The following is a 22,709-nucleotide window of genomic DNA, read 5'->3' on the forward strand; positions in this document are numbered from 1 at the left end:
GATCTGCCAGCAGGATTGCCACCTCTGTGGCGCCGCGGGCTCCGCGCCGCTCCCAGAAGCGGCTGACACCACATTCCTGCAGGGGACAGAGGGTTCCGTGCGCTGCCCTTGCCTGTGCCCCCCGGCAGCTCCCATTGGCTGGGAACGGGGAAGCAGGTAAGCGGTGCCAGGCCGGAGCCCACACCCCGAACTGCTCCTGCACCCCACACCCCAACCCCTGCCGCACCCTTCCTACACCTCAACCTCCTGCCCTGGGCCCCCGCCCCACCCTGCCTGCACCCCAACCCGTACCCTGCAACCCTCCTGCACCCCAATCCCCTGCCCCGAGTCCCCTGCCGCACACCGTACTGCTCCTGCACCCCAACCCCCTGCCTGAGCCCCCTGGCACACCCCGCACCCCAACTCCCTGCCCTGAGCCTCCTCCTGCGCTCCTCCCTGCACCCCTGCCCTGAGCCCCCTCCCGCACTCCCCACCCCCTCTTGCATCCCAACCCCCTTCCCTGAGCCCCATCGTACACACCACACCCCTCCTCTGCCCCAACCCTTTGCCCTGAGCCCCTTCCGGCACACGGCACCCCCTCTCACACCCCGCACTCCCTCCCGCACCCCAACCCCCTGCCTCAGTCCTACATTCATGGCCCTGCATGTAATTTCCCCACCCAGATGTGGCCCTCAGGCCAAAAAAAGTTTGCCCACCCCTGGAATAACCCACTGAGAACCATTCTGATCTTGGAGTCTGAAACTCAGCCAAGACAGACTGGGTACAGACATCTTGTTCAGTTTAGATATTGATACCACAGTCATAAACCAATCTTTTCTATCCTCATTGAACTACTGTCTAAAGAATGAGGAAAAAGTGTTAGAGCAAACAACTGCTGAATCCATTATGGGTCACTGGCATACTGTATTCACCAGACTACCAACAACGCAAACTAGTTCTACCAGATAATTCCTCAATCTAGTCTAGACTAAGAGAACTTTAAGAAAAAGAAAAACCCACTGGCCTCCACCATAGACTCCATGTGGGTTGGCCTTCACCAGGACTTCAGTCTTCTCCCTGATTTTTTAATTACTCAAGCCTTTTATTAAATCAAGCCAAAGGGATGATACAAAAAGAGAGAGTGCCTTGGAGCCATTTCATGAATGGCAATGGGAAACACAGTTATACTAATCCATTAACCCACTGAAGAAATGCCTCAATAGCAATTCAGGGGAGAGCTCTCTAACAGTTCTCTGGAAGAGGCACTTTTCTGGGGAAGGACCACTGAAACTGAGCCTTGACCTCAGTGGCACTGGTACCCTGATCCCTGTATGCACTAATTAAGTGTCAGAATACAGTAGAACAGACATTTGGACTGATCCAAAAACAAAGCAAAGAATGTTTCCATCTGTGTGTGTACTCCCTGTACTTATCAGGGACAAACTGATGAAAGACACTGGTTCCATGAACTCACAGAACTGTCATCTGCACTGACTTGGAAACCTCCTAAAACTAACAGCCAAGGGGACTCCACCACCAAGCCAGAATGCATGTAAGATGGTGACTGCAGCCAACATCACAAAAAAGGCAGGAAACTACGGGCTTGTCTATACTACTGGCCGGATTGACGGGCAGTGATCAAACCAGTGGGGGTTGATTTATCATGTCTAGTACAGATGAGATAAATCTACCGCCGATCACTCTAGCGTTGACTCCGGTACTCCACCTCAATGAGACGGGGAGGGGAATCGACAGGAGAGCAAGGGGAATCGACGGGAGAGCGTCTCCTGTCGACACACTGCAGTGAAGACACCGCGGTAAGTAGATCTAAGTACATCGACTTCAGCTACGTTATTCATGTAGCTGAAGTTGCATAACTTAGATCAATTTCCCCCCACCCCCCATAGTGTAGACCAGCCCTACGTTCTGGTGTAATACATGCACTCTGACTAATGTCCCACAGTCACATTCGGCACATGCTATAGCTTCTATATGGTGTACAAGGCCTACCTAGAATGCAATGCAATAATTCCAGATATTAATTCCAAAACGCATATAACAGCTGACCATCTAATAAGGGTTAGGTTGCTGGGCAGTTAGATATAGCTGATATACATTTCTTTAATTTAAAAATATGTAGTGTAACGTGTATAATATTCATAAAAACTGTATATGCCTTTCCCTTACCTTTGTATGCTGCTTGTCTTCTCAGACTCCAAGCTCTCAGGACACACACTATTTCCCTGTGCATGATGTGCTGCTGGGTATAAGTAAGCATGGGGACATTGTCCAGCACACTGTACTACCACATTACAAATAAGAAGTAACAAAATAATAAGGCTGTCTAGAAGTCACAAAAAAGGCATTTATCCAAAGAGTCTGAAAGAAATAGTTATGATTGTCTTGCAAAAAAGGCATTTTGGGACATCTTTCCACCTATAGTCACAGAACACTAGCTCCAAAATCAGACGAATACATACAGGACATACAGTTAAACAACTATATTTAAATTCTAAATTCAAGAACTAAATTCAAAAAATTTGCTACTTGGCCAAAAGAATGCCATCCTCCCCAAGACCAACAATGCAGACAAAAAACACTCTCACCACACTCTTAAGATTAAATAATTTGCTTTTAGGTTAAACGCAAACACTTCAAGTTGTAAAACTGCTAAATACAATCTTCCCTGAGCTGTTTGGTGATGCTGTTTCGAAACTCAACTGATCAGAAGGCCAGAGGTTCCAATTTTCAATGCTGGCTGTCAGCCAGACTGAATATAAAAGACCTTCCAGGCACCATAGTGCATCATTCCCACTGCATAAGATGACTTGAGCTCCTAGTGCTGCCCCCTGCATGCTTCTCCCATGATGAATGCAAACACTGTTTAATTGTTTAATTAGTGTAGGCCTTGCATGATACCACATTGCATAAAATGCACTGAAGATTCATGTCAGTCAACTGATTTGAGCTAGAAATACATTTTAATTTATTTAGTTCTTTGGAGAAATCATCAACTTGCATATAAATACCAAGTCTGCTGGGGTGTACATAGACCCCACACAGACGAAGAAGGTCCCAGATAGGCCCTGGGGGCAGCCCGGGCTAGCCCCCTCCCACCCCCCCCCCCCCAAGGACCTGTCAATCTTGTATGACAGGGAGGAGGCATTTAAAAGGGAGGAAACAGCAGCCAGCTATTATGGGGATGAGGAGGGAATTGCCCTAAGCAGCAGACTGCAGGAGTGACTCCTAAAGTCACAGAGGGAACTCCCAACCAGGAGACCTTCACCCTGACCTTACTGAGAGTGCAGCAAACTCCCATGGTCAGCCAGACAGACTAAGCCTGACTCAGAAGCCCAGCCAGGGAGATTTCTCAAAACTCACTATGCAGGTGCTGCATTGTTGGCAGCACTGTGGACTTTTCCCCACCTCACTTTCTGACGGGCCCTGGGAATGGGGGTACTCTCATATGTGTTGAGGTTTGTGACTTTTCTTTTGATCCCCCATCTGGAGAGATTTAAGAAGGCTCACAAAGGACAGCCCTTCCACCCCTCCTTGCAAGTAGCAAGGAACCAGGGCCTCTGCTGGAACCACCCAGTGAAAATAACTGTGTGCGGTCAGGTTCTCCTACCATCTGTGGGAACCACAGGGGACTCTGTTACACCAAGTTTTAATTCTAAAAATAAGACCTTTTGACCACAATACTGATTATGGGTTGGTGGCATCTGCACCGTAAGTAAGGTTCAGACTTGTTTTCCATCATAAGCCTTACTTTACCCCCAAAACAACCATAAAAGTTCTTTCAACTTCAAATTTGGTATAGGTGGTCTGTAGCATTAACATAATTTAAAAAAAAAATTAAAGGTCATTTAGACAACCCATTTTAAAGGGATTACAGGAGATTATGAAGTTTGCATGGAAGAAGGAGAAACCATGTGGTTTTCATAAGGTCCATAAAACAATTACCTAGCTTCTTCATGGCCTCTACACACCAACAGCATCCCTACCACACACGCACCCCTGCAACCTATCTGCTGCCCCAGTGAAGATTCACACAGGACTAAAACTGGCAGGCTTGGCTTCTTATGCAAGGCCTAACCACCATCTTCTCCTAGATGAAAGGTGACAACCTACCCTTCTATTGTTAAGATATTAACAGTCTCAAACAAAAGTTGACTCAATACACACACAGTGAATTCTACCAAAGTGGAATGAGATCACACGCATGTTGAAGGCCAAAACTTCTCACACACTTCTAGAATACAAGCAAGTGGTAATGGCCCAAATTCATTCAGAGATTTTGCTGCATTTGATTACAATGGGGACTAATCATCACTTCTGAATCTAATAAATCATGTCCATGAAATAAATAATCGCTTCACAACAAGAAAAAACATTAGATTTCTCTTTGCAAAATGAGTCAGCTAGGCTATACCAAACTGCCAACCACCTTGAACAATTCTTTTACAGGGAATTTTATGGACATAATGGTAGACAAGAAAATTGCTTTTTTTCACATTCACTATACCTACCACATGACTTTAGAAATGCTCAATGCTAAAAATGACGCAACCTAAGAGCTTGACTTTTGCCATCCATCTCACTTGTCACAGGCTCTCAAGATAGCAAGGTGACCTGTGTTAAGAACCATCATAACAATGATCAAGAACAGATGACAATCAGAATATCATAGTAGGCCACCAACAGACAGGGCCACTGGCTGTAGGATACTTTCTCTTGGAGAACTCTGAAATCTATTTGAGGTCACTAGTGTCCCTGGTAGGATCTATGAAACCAATCCTTCTTAACAGCAACCACAAGCACATATTGTTCCAAAGGAACTGCCATGCAGGATCAGACCAATGCTCCATCTAGTCCAATATCCTAGACCCAACAGTGGCCAGCACCAGACACTTCTCAGAAAGATGCAGTAGATAGTTGTGCATAATGTGCCCTGTAAAGGTTTCATTCTAATCCCTAATAGTTAGACATTGTTTTAAATCCTGAAACATGAGGTTCTCTCTCTCTCTTGCGAAAAGAGTATCAGAAATCTGGGTAGCTTGTTACTCATATAAACATTCAATCCCTCTTTGAAACTTGTTAAATTCTTGGCCTCAATGACGCTCCATATTAGTTTTTCCTAGGATGAGTATGTTGTAAGCAAAATCCATACATTTTAACATCCTGTCATTGTGAAACTTGCATAAGACTGCACAATGGCACACAAAGGCTGCTCTAGCCTCTCCCACATAACCTACAGATCTCAATCTTTCTCCAAGCAGCTTAGTAACAGCACCTCTTTCCCTATGACTTTTGAATATTTGCAGTACTCAATGAACAAAACCCTAGGCCAGTTATCTCTATGAGTTTGGGATAAAGAAAAGGAGGAGGAGGCAGTCTAGGGACATTGGCAAAAGCAGAACACTGATGGGTCAGAGTCGGACCAGACAATCATACAGTAACACTGGCAAATGAACACCCAACGTGTAACCCACTTATGATGTCTGGTGGCAGAAACAGATCAGAGACGGCAAGGGAATTGAGGATTGCTAGGTACAAGTTATACTTGTTTGGAGCACACCAGAACTCTCTCGCCCGCAACTTCAATGCTTGCAAAAATATAAATGTATTTGACATTTCTGAAAAACAGCCATTTAGAAGCAATTCAGATAGCGTAAAAATGTTTGTCTTCCCTTTCTTAAATATTTAGTGAATGTACAACTATATCACATCTGCCAGCTAATAATCTTCTTCACTCCACCTCCTTCAGTAATGTAACGTTATCCAATCACGATGTTACTTTTGCTGTAAACTGTTCCATTTGACAGATTTTTTTATATTCTATTTTGGGAAACATCGGTAGTAAAAAGTTAATACAGCCATTGTGGAATATTACAAGAGCAAAGATAATCTTTGCAATTTTTAAGAATGGGTATATTTTTACCCTATGTATATGCAGCTTTCATTTGGAGTCCTTTGTTGTAAAATTAGATATAGCCTCCCACTTTAAAGAGTTTATCCATACAGTCACCACAACAACTTTATGCATTATTAAAATAACTTGCTATTGCAAGGAATTATTTTGTTTTACAGTCATTTTACATGCTTCTTGATTTTTCAGTGCTAGAGATATAGACACTTTATACTTGATAGACTGCTCACAAATTATATCCTTCTGCTATTTGCAGGTTGGATCTTCTGCCCACACAGATTTCATTTTATCATCAGACTATTTAATTCTGCATTTATAAAAATGTCATCCTAGCCATAAAAGAAGAATCACACAGCACTGTCTTAAAAGTTTTCTGTACAAATTGTGACAAGACGCAGATACTGTAATACTAAACTGTCAATAAAAGCAGTACAGAACACTAGCTCCAAAATCAGACCAATACATACAGGATATACAGTTAAACAACTATTTCCCACATTATTTTTCCAAACCTGAAGGCATATTTAAACCTAAATATATTTCATCACTAGTAAAAAAATGCTACTTAATTATACTGTATTCCTGAACATAAGAAAAATCTCACAATGTCCTAAGCATAAATGCTGGAAAAAATAGGAATTTTGGAGCAAAAGTACTATCTGATTTTTTTTTAATACATAATTCCAGACATTGTGTAGACTGGGTTACTAGAATCGTTTCAACACATTAAAAATTTCATTAGGAATATATGTGTATGTACATCTATCACTCTGCATGATATACTTCTCACTGCATTTCCAAAGGAAGGTAAATCTTCTTTCTGCACACTTAAAAAAATATTAAAAAAAAAAAATCAAGACACTTACCAAGCAATATGAGAAAATAATTTTAAGTTTTTCTGATATATTATTTGAACTGCTAACTACAGATGAAAAAAAATCTCATTATGCAATCTGTTCAAGAAAACATTTTTAATCACAAATCCTATTGTAATAGTCTTTGTATATGTTATTTGATATTAATGTGTACTATAAGTAAGATATGTTCAATCTGTATGTTAATTATTACATTTGTAGCTTAAAGCATTGTTGATAATATATAAAAGAACACTGCTATATAGATATGAAGATTAAAAAACCTTAAAAATAATTTAATGTTTACAATGTATATATAGTACTAATGAGCTAAACAGATGGGATTGTGTTTTTAACTGCACTGAAAAGTACTAAAATAAAGTGACTGACGGAATCTGTGTAACTGAAGATAAATGTTGTGAAAAACTCTCTAATAAGAGTGCCCAATCCAGAATTAATAGCTGGAGCCAACGGTTTGTGCCTTGCTGACAGTCCATGTCCTGTCAACAGTTAAATTTTTGCTCTTTAGGGACATCAAGCAATTTGTATGTGAGGAGTCGCTATTTGTTCAAGGGTCTTTATCTGTATTTCAGTGTATCCATGCGGAGATTCAGTAGCTTCCGTGGGACTTCATTTGAGCATAAGCGTCCACCTACACAGGTCAGACTGCATGCTAAGGGCCTTAGTCTATTCTCCAATCACTATGTGGCGATTTGAGAAGGCAACTTTCATTAAAAAGCCTAGTCAAATGAAAAACATAACAATTTAGATGATTTCAACTGAAATAATTTAATTTGCTGATTTAATTTTAGCCCTTCACTCAGTTTGAACAATACAAATAGACAAGTCAGTTTCACTTTCAGGTTCTCGTGAACAACGCTAACCAGCAAACATTGCAGGATAATGTTTAAACCCAAAGAGAAAACCTGTAATTTATTTATGTCTTTTTAATTTCACAAAAAACATTTCTCTTAATATTAAGGGGGAAGGTTTCATTTTTTAAAACCAAAACTAAATTAAGCCTAATCTATCTGACAGTATTTCTAACAAACTGGAATTAGGAGCGCATTCCTGCAAGCTACTCCAAGCATGCACAGCGTAAGTGCTTTTCTACAAAGGGACACTCAAACTGGTCGACACACTGCAGCAGTGCGCATTACAAGGGTGCAAACCGTAGAATGCTTTAATGTATTACATTCTAACTGCCTCGTACACCTTGCTAACACGCTCTAAAAGGTACCTAGCGTGCACTGACAGTCTCATTTGAAACAGCACTACATTAACACACACTAGGAACCTTTTACAATGTGTCAGCAGGGTCTACACAGGACAGTTGGCATGCAACACATTAGAGCACTCTACAATTTACACCCTTTTGGTGAGCACTGCCACACCATATAGACAAACCCCCAGGAAAGTTAAGGTGAATCAACTAAAGGTGTGATGTTCATGTACGTAAGTCCTGGTCTACACCTAAAACTTAGGTTGACCTAGCTACATCACTAAGGGCTGTGAAAAATATCACACCCTGTGTGACCTAGTTAGGTCGACCTACTCCCGACTGTAAATGCAGCTAGGTCAATGGAAGAATTCTTCCATGAATGTAGCTAAAGCCTCAGAATGGGGGGCATTTACTATAGAGATGGAAAAACCAATTCCCTCACTATAATAAGTGTCTACATTACAGCAGCATAGCTGCAGCACTGCAGTTGTGCTACTGTAGCACCTGAAGTGTAGACATACCTCTAAGTTAAAGCATTTTAACCCCTGATTCACCTTAACTTTCCTGAGTGCCCTAAGTATATAAATGTTTCCACTGGAGATATTTACAATGGAACAATAGCACACTTAATATTCTTCTTCACAGGGGACTAAAACGACAAAGATCCTTGCCACCATAGACATACTTAATCTCCAGTAGAAGACAAAATGTCAGTCCTGTCCAGGATTTTCCAAAAACACTAAAATATGGTGACTGATCACATTTTCATCCCCCAAACTCTCCTTTTAGGGTTCTGAAACTTAGTCTAAACTGACTGAACTCACAACTGAAAACTTTAGTTCCACCATTTCCAAATTTACATCACCAAATTTGCGGTGCTCAGTCCTGTCCATGAGCTGTCAGTTCTTTTATATTTGAGTTCATAATATTTCACTGGGATAAAGCATGTCCATAATGGTGTCTTAAAACACCACTAATGTTGTTGTCACAGAAGTTCACAAATTAGAAGCAGCAGTTTTCAACTTCAATAGATTTAGAATGCCATTTTCCCCCAGAATAAAGTGCTAATATTTAGATACTTATAAACTGACAACATCATTATCTGTTATATTAGAGACTTTCCATTAAAATTAATTTATTTATAAATGTTTGCAGGATCTGGACTTAAATATGGAATAGGGTAAAAATTAAATACAAGACAATAAAGCAATCAAGAACCATGCCAGAAATATATATTACCTATACACTAGTTATCCCAGGCTTTTGCCTGAGGGGGTGAGGGCAGAAAATGTAAATGCTACACTGTATACCCAAATACAGGAGGCTAGTCTCTTTATTTTGTTTTTAAGTTATACTGGCAAAATAACTTTTTTTTTTTTTTAGAATTTCTACCTATGCTAAGATACAACTATGAAGAAAACACTTTTAGAAAATCAGTAAAAAAAATACAATTATTATAATTAAACAGTCCCTGTTTCTTGTTTGTTTTAATACATAAATATTCTGTAACCCTTCTTGATAAAAACCCATGATAGGGATTTTTATGATAGGGAGGACTGACTTAGTAAAGCTGATTTTGCAGAGTTTTCCTCTAACCATTCCTGGGAGATCAGCATTTGTCCCTGCTGTGAAACCAACAGGATTCCAAACCAGAGCAGTCAAATTCCACTAGATACACAGAAAGACTATGTCTGATAGGCTGTGGGCCCCCCCAGCACTGTCCAGGCTTCCCTCAATGACAGCTGTCTCTGGAAGCATGCACGAGTACCACAGGATAGAGAATATAGAAAAGTTAATGCAGCCTGTAGGGGCATAAACTTTTTTTTTGTAAATTCAAGCATTTTAAGGCTAGAAGGGACCATTATATCTTCTAGTTTGACCTCTTGTATAACATGACTCCCTTCAGGAAGTGGGATAGGATGATACCATTCCTCAACCTCTTTTACCTCCTCAGGCAAGGATCTCCAAACCTAGGGAGGGAAAGTGTAGGGACAGTGTTCCCCACAAGCAAAGGAGTAGATCTGAACATGGATGATCCACTGTGTTCAGAGAGCTTAAGTTCCATGTACATACTCCTGGTGACTGAAAAGTAATGTTAAAGTTTGTACTTTGGCTCGTCCTTAATCTAGCATATTAAAAACAAAACAATAAAGATTCCCTTCATTTTAATAAAGTTTTCATTTTATGCAGTTTGCCTTTCCAATAATCTTTTTTTCAACGTGTTGAGGTGAAACCACTATCTCTCTGTCTCATCTTAAACTTCTAGCTTTTCTGAATCACATACATCTATTTTATGATCCATGGCCATATTCCAGGTGGGGTTGAGAAACAAAGTTAAAAGTTTGCTCACTGGATTCTATGTACAATAATACTTTACATCATTATACAGCACCCCTCAATCACAGAATTCAAAAAGGTTTATGAAAATGGGAAAGGTTAGCTAAACATGCATTATATTAGCTAAAGATGCATTATATTTGCAACATTGATGTCTAGCCCATGTCTATGCACCATTAAAGAAAAAGACTCATTATTGTGCTAATGCAGACTAACGTTTGACAAGGGTATGGGGGGGGCGAGTTTAAATCGCAATTAAATACCCGTCACAACTCCCCCACCCCTTTTTTCTCTCTCTTGTCTGAGGACTTCGAAGCAGGCACTTGTTAGCAGCTCCTGACACTAGAGAGACCACTCGCAAAGCTGCCTATAGGGAAGGGGGGGGCATTTCTGAGGATTAAATCCCCAAATCAGCAGCTCCCCTTCCCGAGAACAATAGAAAGTGGGGGGTGGGGGTGTCTCTAGGTCTGTCTGTCTCCCTATCCCCGAATCTCACGCCTCCGTCTTTGTCTGTCAGTCCCCCAAGTGCGAGCCCCGCTCGCGGCGGAGCAGCAGCTCTCACTCCGCCTCCTGCCCCGAACTCAGACTCCGGCAGGGAAAGCCCCGAGCGCAGCCCGCATCAAGGGGGGAGCGGAAGGAAGCTCCCCTCACATTCACCCTCCACAGCAACAAAGGGGGGTGGAAGCTTCCTCGCCCCCCCCCCCGCTTCCTCCTCCTCCCCCCGCCTCCTCAGGCTCCGGCCTCGCCAGCCCCGCAGGGGCTCCGGCCTCCTCCGCCCCGCTCGCGGTTCCGCAGAGCCTCCGGGCCGCTTGGCCCGCAGCGCCGCGCACAGGGAGCGGCGAGGCCCAGCTTCTCTCCCTCCCTCCTCCCTGTGCGTGAGCGGCCGGGCCGACCCAGCTCCCCCGCGCTCCGGGGCTTACCGGCCGCGGCGCTGCGAGGGGAAGGCGGGCGCGGCGCTCAGAGTCCCCGGGCCGCGGCCCCGGGCATGGTGGGTCCTGAGGGAAAGTTCGGCGGCGGCGAAGGGTCCTTCCTGCTCGGCGGCTCGAGGAGCGCAGCAGCGTCGGCCTCCTCCTGGCGGTGACAGCGACAGGCCGGCCAGAGCGCCGCCGCGCCGCGGTGCAGGCTGGGAAACCGCCGGGAGGACCCGCGGCCGCCCAGGCGCCGGAGCCCTGGGAGCCGCCCGGGGTACCCGCCGGCGGAGCCTCGGCGGCCTGCTGGGGCGAGTGGCGGCAGCGCGCGGGAGCCTCGGCACTGCGCGGGGCCGGAGTCCGGGCAGCCGGCGGAATGGAGGGAGCTGGGGCCTGAGGAACCGGCCGCCTGGGGCAGTCCCGCGGGTAGGGGCGTGGAGGCCGAGGAGCCGGTCACGCTGGGGGCTGAGGGCGGAAGGTACCTGGAGAACCGGTCACTCTAGGGGCTGGAGAACTGGTCACACTGCGGGATAGGGAGCGGAGCGGGGGGGTGGGGAGCTGGTCATACTAGGGGCTGGGGGGGTGTCTAGAGAACTGGTCACATTGCAGGATAGGGAGCAGAGCGGGGTGTGTGGAGAGCTGGTCGTACTAGGGGCTGGGGGGGTGTCTGGAGAACTGGCCACACTGCGGGATAGGGAGCAGAGCGGGGGGGTGGGGAGCTGGTCATACTAGGGGCTGGGGGGCCTGGAGAACTGGTCACATTGCGGGATAGGGAGCAGAGGGGGGTGTGTGGAGAGCTGGTCATACTAGGGGCTGGGGGGGCTGGAGAACTGGTCACACTGCAGGGTAGGGAGCAGAGCGGTGGGGTGGGGAGCTGGTCATACTAGGGGCTGGGAGGGTCTCTGGAGAACTGGTCACATTGAGGGATAGGGAGCAGAGTTGGGGGGGAGCGGGTCATACTAGGGGCTGGGGGGTGTCTGGAGAACTGGTCACATTGCGGGATAGGAAGCAGAGTGGGGGGTGTGGGGAGCTGGTCATACTAGGGGCTGGGGGGGGTGTCTGGAGAACTGGTCACATTGCGGGATAGGGAGCAGAGTGGAGGGGGCGGGGAGCTGGTCATACTAGGGGCTGGGGGGGTGTTTAGAGAACTGGTCACATTGCAGGATAGGGAGCAGAGCGGGGTGTGTGGAGAGCTGGTCGTACTAGGGGCTGGGGGGGGTGTCTGGAGAACTGGTCACATTGCGGGATAGGGAGCAGAGCAGGGGGGTGGGGAGCTGGTCGTACTAGGGGCTGGGGGGGTGTCTGGAGAACTGGCCACACTGCGGGATAGGGAGCAGAGCGGGGGGGTGGGGAGCTGGTCATACTAGGGTCTGGAGAACTGGTCACACTGCGGGATAGGGAGCAGAGCGGGGGGGTGGGGAGCTGGTCATACTAGGGGCTGGGGGGCCTGGAGAACTGGTCACATTGCGGGATAGGGAGCAGAGGGGGGGGTGTGGAGAGCTGGTCATACTAGGGGCTGGGGGGGCTGGAGAACTGGTCACACTGCAGGGTAGGGAGCAGAGCGGTGGGGTGGGGAGCTGGTCATACTAGGGGCTGGGAGGGTCTCTGGAGAACTGGTCACATTGAGGGATAGGGAGCAGAGTTGGGGGGGAGCGGGTCATACTAGGGGCTGGGGGGTGTCTGGAGAACTGGTCACATTGCGGGATAGGGAGCAGAGTGGGGGGTGTGGGGAGCTGGTCACACTGCGGGATAGGGAGCGGAGCGGGGGGGTGGGGAGCTGGTCATACTAGGGGCTGGGGGGGTGTCTGGAGAACTGGTCACATTGCGGGATATGGAGCAGGGGTGTGTGTGTGGGGAGCTTGTCATACTAGGGGCTGGGGGGTGTCTGGAGAACTGGTCACATTGCGGGATAGGAAGCAGAGTGGGGGGTATGGGGAGCCGGTCACACTGCGGGATAGGGAGCGGAGTGGGGGGGTGGGGAGCTGGTCATACTAGGGGCTGGGGGGGCTGGAGAACTGGTCACATTGCGGGACAGGGAGCAGAGCGGGGGGTGTGGGGAGCTGGTCATACTAGGGGCTGGGGAGGGGTGTCTGGAGAACTGGTCACATTGCGGGATATGGAGCAGGGGTGTGTGTGTGGGGAGCTTGTCATACTAGGGGCTGGGGGGTGTCTGGAGAACTGGTCACATTGCGGGATAGGGAGCAGAGTGGAGGGGGCGGGGAGCTGGTCATACTAGGGGCTGGGGGCGTGTCTTGAGAACTGGTCACATTGCAGGATAGGGAGCAGAGCGGGGGGGTGGGGAGCTGGTCATACTAGGGGCTGGGGGGGTGTCTGGAGAACTGGTCACATTGCGGGATAGGGAGCAGAGCGGGGGGGGGCGGGGAGCTGGTCATACTAGGGGCTGGGGGGGCGTGTCTAGAGAACTGGTCACACTGCGGGATAGGGAGCAGAGCGGGGGGGGCAGGGAGCTGGTCATATAGGGGCTGGGGGGGGGGGGTGTCTAGAGAACTGGTCACACTGGGGCATAGGGTGGGTGTGGGGTCTTGAGAATTGGACCTTGCATGGAGGGGCAAGAGGGGGCCGGGCAAGAGGGGGCCCTGCAAGAGTGCATAGGGTCAGGGATTGGGGCAGGGCACCCCAGGCTCCAGGGAGATGAAGGGGACTTTGCAGGACTAGATGCCCCAAGGTGTGGAAATATGTGGTGAGGGGCCACAGCCTCATGTGCTCTATGGTGTGGCATAACCCAAAGCACTGAGAGCCACGATGTGCAAGGAGCTTTCAGGAATGGTGTGGCCTAGTCCTTTGGAAACCTGCAGGAGCTACTCCCAGGTCAGTAGTGCCTATTGCCATGTGTACAGGGAAATTTACAGCTGTGGCAGTGTTAAATGTGTTGGGAAACCTACAGTGTAGTGAGTGTGTTGGGAAACCTGGAGAAGTAGCAGTAAACGGGTGCACAAGCACTAAGTGAAGAAAAGCAATAGGAGTAACAATGAGATACGGAACTGCAGGAAGAGCATCAGTATGCGTCCTGGGTGCAAGGGAGCTGTGTGGGTAGCAGTATTCAGGGCTCCAAGTAGAGGAAATATACATGGGAAGTACTGACTGCAGGAACAGCAGCACCAACGGCAAGAGGTACTGAAAATCTGCAGGAGTGGCAGCACTGAGTATCCCTTGTCAGATATCTGCTGGAGCAGATAAGAGGATGTTGGATGTGGAGGAGGTTGCAGGAACAGAAGAACTGAATGGTGTAGACCAGCAAAAGCAGCAGCACCCCACCCAGCATTAGTGGTGCACAAAACCTGTTGGAACAGGCACAGCTCTGAGCACCACGTCTCCAGGAAGGCTGCAGTGGTAGGAAGGTAGCAAAGAGTATCCTGTATACAGGAAATCTGAGGAGGCAGACGTTCCCGCAGTCTAGGTGTATGATGCCTTCAAGGACAGAAAAACCTGTACCAAGTAGATGAGGCACATTACAAGTCTGGTAGGAATGAATGTTTGAATTCAGGAAATCTGTAGGAGTATTAGCAATGAGATCCTTGGTGTTGGACATGCTGGGGGCAGCTGAGCTCTTGGTTTAGGAATCCTGCAGGGACAAAAAATACAGACCCTCTAGAAGCCTGCATTAGCAACAACCCAGGGGCCAGGTGTCAAAAATGTGTAAGGGCAGAAGCACCAAGCAGCCTCTGTGCTACAAAATTGCAAGAGCAGCTGTCTAGAATCCTGGAGAAGTTCAAGGCATGGGGAGCAAAATAAAGCCAGGTGCAGGTAAAGCTGCAGGAAGAGCAGCACCAAAATGCAGATTTGTAGAAGTAGCAGCAGCAGCAAGTACGCCAGCTACCTGCACTGTTAGATGGTGTCAAGTCTAACTATTAAAATTAATTTAAAATACAATAGAGAAAAGAGAGAAATAGAGAAGAGATCACACAGTAGGACAAACCTGAAGTCATATGAACCCACCACATCCACACTTTCTACTACACACAGTCATTAAAAGTACACTTATTTTAAGCTTTTACTTTTCTTTAAAGGTTGCTGTTGGGAGAAAGGTGTTTTCCACTTTCGCTCCTTAAGGCAAATCCTGAATAACAAAGGAACACAGCAAGGAAAGTTAATACCAATTACAAAAGCTGTCTAGACTTTAGTAGAAACGTCATATGGCATTTCCCCAGTGGCTGCGAAAGTTGGGATCTCTCACCCAACACAGGAGAATATTTTGATGGCTGTTTTTTCTGTAACTTTTCACTAGTTTGAGGATTTACTTTTTTTATTTAATGACTGGGGCTTCTATCTCTGTGCCATCCAAGGGAATGGGTTTGGGGGGCAATGATTAAGAAAATCAGAGTATGGAGGACATGGGTAATCATAGTTTGTATGAGGAATATGCAGATTGGTGGGAAAACTAAAACTAACTTCTGCATCACTTTGATGCCATTGTGTATTTTTTGCTCCACCTTCCCCAATCCTTCATCTTTTGTGTATTTAGATTGTAAACTCCTTAGTGCCCAAGTCTTTATGAACACCATGGGAGCTCAGCTGTGGCACAGGCACTTTAAGTGCTATTGTAATGAATATTTACTAACATTAAAATAAATGCAGCAGGGGACTGCCAGGAGCCCCAGCCCCTTACCCCCAGCTGAAGCTAGGAGCCCCCCCGCTGCCTGTACATAGCCCCTAACTACCCACTCCCTGCACCCTGAGCTACTCCCCTGCCTGCATACAGCCCTTAGCTATCCCGTCCCTTTACCTTGAGTGGTTTTCAAACTTTTTGAACTGAGTCCCCCCCAAGTTATATTTTTTGGTGCGTCCACCACAGCCCAGACAGGTGGGATGGCCTGAGTGAGTTAGGGCGTGAAGGTGGTGCTCCCTTCCTGGACTCCTGGCTTGAACCATGCCAGCCCTTACCCCACCCCACCCCCAATAGAAATAAAAGTATGCCTATGCCCAAGGGTCCCTCCCCCTGGCCCGGAGCCCTGAGTACCCTCCTCCAGAGGAGGGCCTTGGAAAGAAAAAGGTTGAGAACCCCATGCCTAGGTTATGCAGGAAGTCAGACTAGGCAATCATAATGGTCTCTTCTGGCTTTAAAAATCTATGGAATAATTTCTTCAGTATATTTTTAATAATTTTGTGACTACTGCTGTACAGTACATTGGGTTGCATTGTGGGCCATATCTTCAAAAATGTGCAAGTTGGAGGAATTTTAGCATGTACATACCCCAAATATGGATATTTGTACACCTGAGCAGTGTGTGGATTTGTCTGTCTGCCCCCCTCTGCCAGTCAAACATCTAGAGACCACGAGCAGGTGATGTTCCTGTTCTGCTCCAAATAAATGTCCCTGTCTAGCAAAACACTTAAGCACACGCGTAAAGGGAAGAATGCACTAAAGTGTTTTTGTGGATGGGGCTAACATCTGTACATGCTGTGCAAGGTCATACTTACCCATAAAGCCAAATCCTGTGAAGTGGATAATTCAAACAACTGCAGAAGGTGTTTTCTTCCAAAGCTAGGGTGTCCTACAGGATGTCACTGTCTGCCGCAAGGCTTATGCCTTTCTTCCATATTCTGGTAGTTTAACAAGCTCCATCTGCACAATGAAGTCAGCAGGTGTTATCAGCTTTGTGCAATTTTTAACTCCTGTTAATAGGGTGCCTCAATAGATGACCTCTTCTCTTTGGAAGGACATAGATCTTGCTATGTGGTTATATTGTGATGCATTGCTAAGGACAAAATATCACTGAAGTTAAGCTATAGTTTGAGGATTTGTATTATGCTGGCTCTTTGCACACAGGTTTATTCAAACCTTTTGGAAATTGTATTGTGTAATAGATCTGTAAGAACAAAGGAAGGAGTTAATAAAGTATGACTACTTTGCAAGCAGTCATTTTGCATTTTGTTCAAATACAACAAGAAACAGTTGTGGTTGACTTGCTTGCTGAACAAAATGAAAGACCAGATATTCTAAAAATAGGGTTATAGAAACCAAGAAAAATTGTACACCTATGAAATTGATTTTTTTCCTTCAACGGCAATTAACTTCATAACTATTCATTTTTACCTATCAAAAATTTTGAATCTCATTAAAGGAGGGAGTAAAGAACCTCACTTAACTTGACTTTAAAATACATTTCAGGATTACAGGCCTCTAGCAGAGTCTGCATAACACTTTTTCCTAGGATGCATCAGTGGGAACCTGCTTTTCAAAAGTGTGTTTGGCAATTAATAGTGTAATTTGAGGAAGGATTATCTTGTAGTTAAAGCACTGGATTGAGAGTCAGCAGGTTCTGTTCTTGGCTCTTGCCTAACATTTCCTCTATGACCTTGACAAGATACTTAGGGCCAGATTTTCAAATGTCGTCTGACTACAGGTACCTCCATTTTGGGGGCACTTTTTCAGAGGTGCTCAGCACCTGAAAATATAGAAGTGAGATCTGCAGGTGGTGCAGTTCTTCTGAAAGTGAGGCTAGAGCAGCGGTTCTCAAACTGTGGGTCGGGACTCCAAAGTGGGTCACGGCCCTGTTTTAATGGGGTCCACCAGGGCTGGCTTAGACTTGCTGGGGCCAAAGCCCAAGCCCGAAGGCTTCAGCCCTGGGTGGCAGGGCTCATGTTACAGCCACCCTGCCTGGGGCTGAAGCCCCCAGGATTGCAGGGCTTGGATGGGCTCAGGCTTCAGTCCACCCTCCTGGGGTCCTGCAGTAATTTTTTTGTCAGAAGGGGGTCACTGTGCAATGAAGTTTGAGAATCCTGGGCTAGAGGCATACAAAGTTAAGCACCCCAAAATTGAGGCACTTGTAACTAGTGAACACTTGAAAATTCAGGCCTTATCCTCATCTTTAAGATGAGGAAACTAACACAGAGGTGTTAATTACACAACTCATAGGGCTGTTATGAGGCTTAATTGTTAATGTTTATATACTTTGAAATACTTGGATGGAAGGAGTTAAACATTGCAAACCAGCATAAGAAACAGAGTAGGACAAATGTGTCCTTTTAAAACTTTTCCAAAATACTGCATTGGACTGTTGGTTTTGCATGTGTCTAATATTTTGCTACGGCCATAGAAATATTTATGTTTTCATTAGGTAAAAAATTCAATACTATTTAATCTAAAACACCAAAAAATAAAATGAATACCATCAGAAGCTCTCCAGCTGTGGGCAACCCTAAAACAGTAGCAAACTAACGTGCATACGCTCTGGGAGGAAACAGATTTCAGTTTCAAGTTTCCAAGGGGCTTATAATGAACCACAGTAAGTAACTATTATTTTTAAAGTGATTAAAATTGCCTGTTCTTTTTCCTTTTAAGCTCAGAGTGAATGACAAGGATAGGAAGCAGGAACGATCGTAAAAATTGTAACTGGGATCTTTGGAGGATATTGATTGTTTAAGACCAGCTAAAAACCATGTCGTCATAAATTTTTTTAAATCCATGAACCATTCTGATCGTCTAGACCAGTGGACACCAACCCATCGATCACGATTGACTGGTCAATCCTGGGGACTCTCCCAGTCGATCGCGATCTCCGGTTGCAGCGGGGCTGCCTATCACTAAGGCAGACTCCCTGCCTGCTGTGGCCCCATGCCGCTCTCAGAAGCGGCCAGCACGCCCCAGCAGCTCCCATTGGGCAGGGAACTGTGGCTAATGGAAGCTTTAGGTGCGGTGCCTGCAGAGAGAAGCAATGCGCAGGGGCACATTGGCCCCTTCCGGGAGCGGTGTGGGGCCATGGCAGGCAAGGAGCCTGCCTTACCTCAATAGGTGGTGCAGCAAGGCTAAACGCCACCTGGTGGGAGGCCACACCCCAACCCTGAGACCCCTCCTGGAGCCAGCACCCCATATCCCCTCCTGCACCTCAAACCCCAGCCCTGAGCCCCCTCCCAGAGCCAACACCCTGCCCCAGCCAGGAGCCCCCTCCTGCACCCCAAATTCCTGCTCCAGCCCTGAGCCCCTTCCCAGAGCCAGCACCTCACACCCCCTCCTGCACCCAAACACCCACCCAGAGCTTGTACCCCTCACCCTCTCTTCCACCCCTGCCCCAGGCTCAGCCCAGAGCTCCTTCCCCAGCCCGGTGAAAGTAAGTAAGGGTGGGAGAGAGCAAATGACTTGGGGGGGGGGGGGGGGCGGGGATTGGAGTGAGTGGAGCAGGGCCTCGGGGAAGGGGTGGGATAGATCCTGGGTTGTCCTTAAAATTCAAAAAGTGATCTTGGGCATAAAAAGGTTAGAGACTACTGGTCTAGACTGAGCTACATAACAAGAAAAGACTTCACCTGGTAATTTCTGTATCAAGCCCATTACTTTTTGAACTATTGCATATTTTATAGAAAGATAGTCTTGACTTAGAGAAAGAATCCACCATCTCTCTAGTTCAGTTGTCAGAGTGGCTCATTACCTTCACTGTTAAAAATGTGTACCTTATTTCTTGTTTAAAATTGTCTGGCTTCAGCATCCAATCATTGGAGCCTGTTATGCCCCTTTCTGCTAGAGGGAAAAAAAAAAAAAAAGTTATCTACTACTCAAAATCTCTTCCCCATGTAAGTAATTATAGGCCATGATCAAGTCACTTCTTAGCCTTCTCCTGGATAAACTGAAATCAATTGAACTTCTTAAATCTCTTACTGTAAGGCCTGTTTGTCAGACTGCAAATCTTGTTCTTTTCACAACTCTTACCAATTTTTCAACATCTTTTTTGAAGTGTTGACGCTAGCACTGGACCCAGGATTCTAGGAATGGTCTCACTAAAGCTGGATACAGAGATAATGCCACCTCCTTGCTTCTACTTGATACTCCCATGCGGGCCCTGCTTATATCAAGGTTTGCTTTAGCTCTCTTAGCTGCAACATCATTTCTACTATTCTGAGTCATTCCACTGACTCACTCTGTGTCAAGACCAGGTTATTTCGCCTTTTTGTTTCTGTGCTTCCCTGTCAATAAAATGGGGATACAACTTCTCTCTCCCTCTCTTTTCCATGAGCTTGTTGTGGCCTCTGAAGTCCTGCTTAGTAGCCTCAGTCTTCCAAACACAGACTTAATTTCACACACACGAGAAATCCCACGGAACTCAGTGTGACCAAGTATGTGCAGGATCAGAGCCAATGTGTGTATAGATCTTTGACACTGTGAAATGCTACATAAACAATTGTATTTTTTCCGAGCATTTTAAACCCATACTAAACCTCACACAAAAACCAACTTAAGGAGGGGGAAGTCAATTGGTGGACCAAGGGGCAAATCCAGACAGTCAGATGCTTTTGAACAGACTGTGAAGTCTTTTTATTTACTTATTATTTCCTCTGGTGTCTGGACCTTGATTATCCTTTGAACAAGAAATTTGGACCTTGACAAAAGATAATTGATTACCCCTGATTTAAGGTGTCATTAAAGTTGAGTATCTCTCAGTAATTTAAAGGTAAAACACTTTACCTGGATGTTAAAGTATGGAAATGCACAGGTAACCACGCAAACAACACTATTATTATCTTATAGTGAGTCTATGCAGAAACCAAACAATTATAGAATCCTAGACTTAAAGGCCCGAAGGGACCATTATGATCATCTCGTCTGACCTCCTGCATAATGCAGGCCACGGAATCTCATCCACTAACTCCTGTAGCAAACCCCTAACTTATGTCTGAGCTATTGAAGTCCTCAAATCGTGGTTTAAAGACTTCAAGGTGCAGAGAAGCCTCCAGCAAATGACTCGTGCCTCACGCTGCAGAGGAAGGCGAAAAAATTATGATTAAAGGATTATAGTATTTGTGGTACTAGATTGATCTGATTTTTAATTATATTGGGTTTTTTGCCTTATGGATTGTTTTTACAAATGTTGGTTTTGGCATCAAGTGTTTGTATCTAACAAACCTACACCTCTACATGGAAATGCTTTGAAATTGAATGAACCACAGACAGCATGGCTCTCATTAGACAAGCTAGTTCTGGGTTTATTCCGGGGAGTATGTAATACATTGGCTTAGGACATATGACTGGCACTGGCAAAGATAATCCTTGACACAGCTAATAATGGAGTTAGTTGTTGGCTCACATGGTATAGGTTTGTGCATTTGGGCCCCAGTTCAGCAAAGTACTGAAGTACATGACTAATTTTAAACAACAAAGTACCTTGCTGAATTGGGGTCTTTGTGTCAAAGGTCCAGTTTTGAGCCCCATTGACGATCATAACTGTATCTAAGGTTTATGACACAGCTGGGTGCATTTCAGGAATAAAAGAAATGACTCTACAGCAGTGCCTGTGGGAATGAGGGATGAATGCCAAACCTTGCAGAGATAATTATCAGTAGTTAGAAAATGATAGCTACCAAAAGTAGGAAAGTCTCCTTCCATCCACTCTTCAGTTCAAATACTTCACGTAGCATAAGAGGGAGTTTAATGAACATCAGTACAAATACCCAATGAGGAAAAGCAAATGAGAAACCATTGAAGTGTTTATTGTCATTTCACCATCCCTAATTGAATTTGTGGTTTAATTTTTATATTGGGTTTTTAATTAGTCAAAAAGGCTCTAAAATTAAAAGTTACTGAAGTAAAATCCTTAGAGGCGGCAAGGCAGGGGGAAAAAAAAGAAACAACCAAACACTCAGTAAGAACACAGCTCCCTACCACTCAACCAGAAAGGCAAGGTGTGAACCCATATGGCTAAATGGAAAGTTTTGAGAATCTATTCAAACCTTTGGTATTTGGAAATTTGACTGTGGCGAAGCCAATTAAAATGGGAGCATGTTGCAACGTGCAGTAAGAGGAAAATTAGAAGGTCCCAAATAGATTTCAAAGAGCAAATAAAGGTGTTAAATAAATAAGCAAGCAAGCCAAGAAATTCAAGTTTCTTCAGAAACAGACACTTGAAAAAGAATGGGTGAGTCTGCTGGATCACTAAGGTTTAAAGGGAACAACAGAGAGGGGGATGCAGCTGAGGAGTTATATGATTTGCATCAAGTCTCCACCATCTAGAATGTTGGAAGATTTCTTCCCCAGATCTGCTGTTTTCTGGTAATAAAGATGGGTGCTCTCAGAGATTGAAGTGTTAGGAGGCACTGGATCAGGGTGATAATTTAAAAAGCAGTAAGTCACCAACCCTAAATGGTACATCCCACGGTTCTGAAGGAATTTAGGTATGAAGTCGCTGAGCTGCTAACAAGAATAGGCAATCTAGTAAACACTGTTCAGGAGGATTGGAGGGGTATCAAATGCTGTACCTATATTTAAAAAGGCTCTAGAGCGAGCCAGGGAATTATAAACCGGCAAACTTTACATCTGTTCTGGCAAATTGGTTGAAATAATAATTCAAAGCAGAACACCACATGGAAGATCAGGATGGATCTCATCAGCAGTTTCTGCAAGGAAAAATAGTGTCTCATTCATAGAATTCTTTGACTGTGTCAACATAGTGAATAAAGGAGGACTGACTCAATTTATTTGGACTTCCAAAGGGCCTTTGACAGGGTCCTACAGAAGAGGCTAGTAAAGAAGCTAA

General features: G+C 45.6%; 1 protein-coding gene and 1 long non-coding RNA gene across 7 annotated transcripts in view; both read right to left on the reverse strand.

The window, feature by feature from the left end:
* Positions 1-11,437, reverse strand: part of ZNF148 (zinc finger protein 148) — a 48,165-nt gene extending 36,728 nt beyond the window's left edge. For 2 of the 4 annotated variants that reach the window (XM_037913161.2, XM_037913162.2), the window contains exon 1: positions 11,242-11,434. The gene's annotated coding sequence lies outside the window, so the exon portion shown is untranslated. Of the gene's footprint in view, positions 1-2,166; positions 3,121-11,241 lie in introns of those variants that run through there. The other 2 variants (XR_006284726.1, XM_043524865.1) reach the window with 2 other exon arrangements.
* Positions 11,438-14,263: 2,826 nt separating this feature from the next.
* LOC122462261 overlaps positions 14,264-22,709 on the reverse strand; it is a 28,274-nt gene continuing 19,828 nt past the window's right edge. Inside the window, exons 2-3 of one of the 3 annotated variants that reach the window (XR_006284729.1) lie at positions 16,669-16,813; positions 14,264-14,676 (exon numbers count right to left, since the gene is read on the reverse strand). This is a non-coding gene — a long non-coding RNA (uncharacterized LOC122462261). Of the gene's footprint in view, positions 14,813-15,157; positions 15,308-16,668; positions 16,814-22,709 lie in introns of those variants that run through there. The other 2 variants (XR_006284727.1, XR_006284728.1) reach the window with 2 other exon arrangements.

The sequence above is a fragment of the Chelonia mydas genome, chromosome 11 (assembly GCF_015237465.2).
Source record: "Chelonia mydas isolate rCheMyd1 chromosome 11, rCheMyd1.pri.v2, whole genome shotgun sequence".
Taxonomy (NCBI): Eukaryota; Metazoa; Chordata; order Testudines; family Cheloniidae; genus Chelonia; species Chelonia mydas.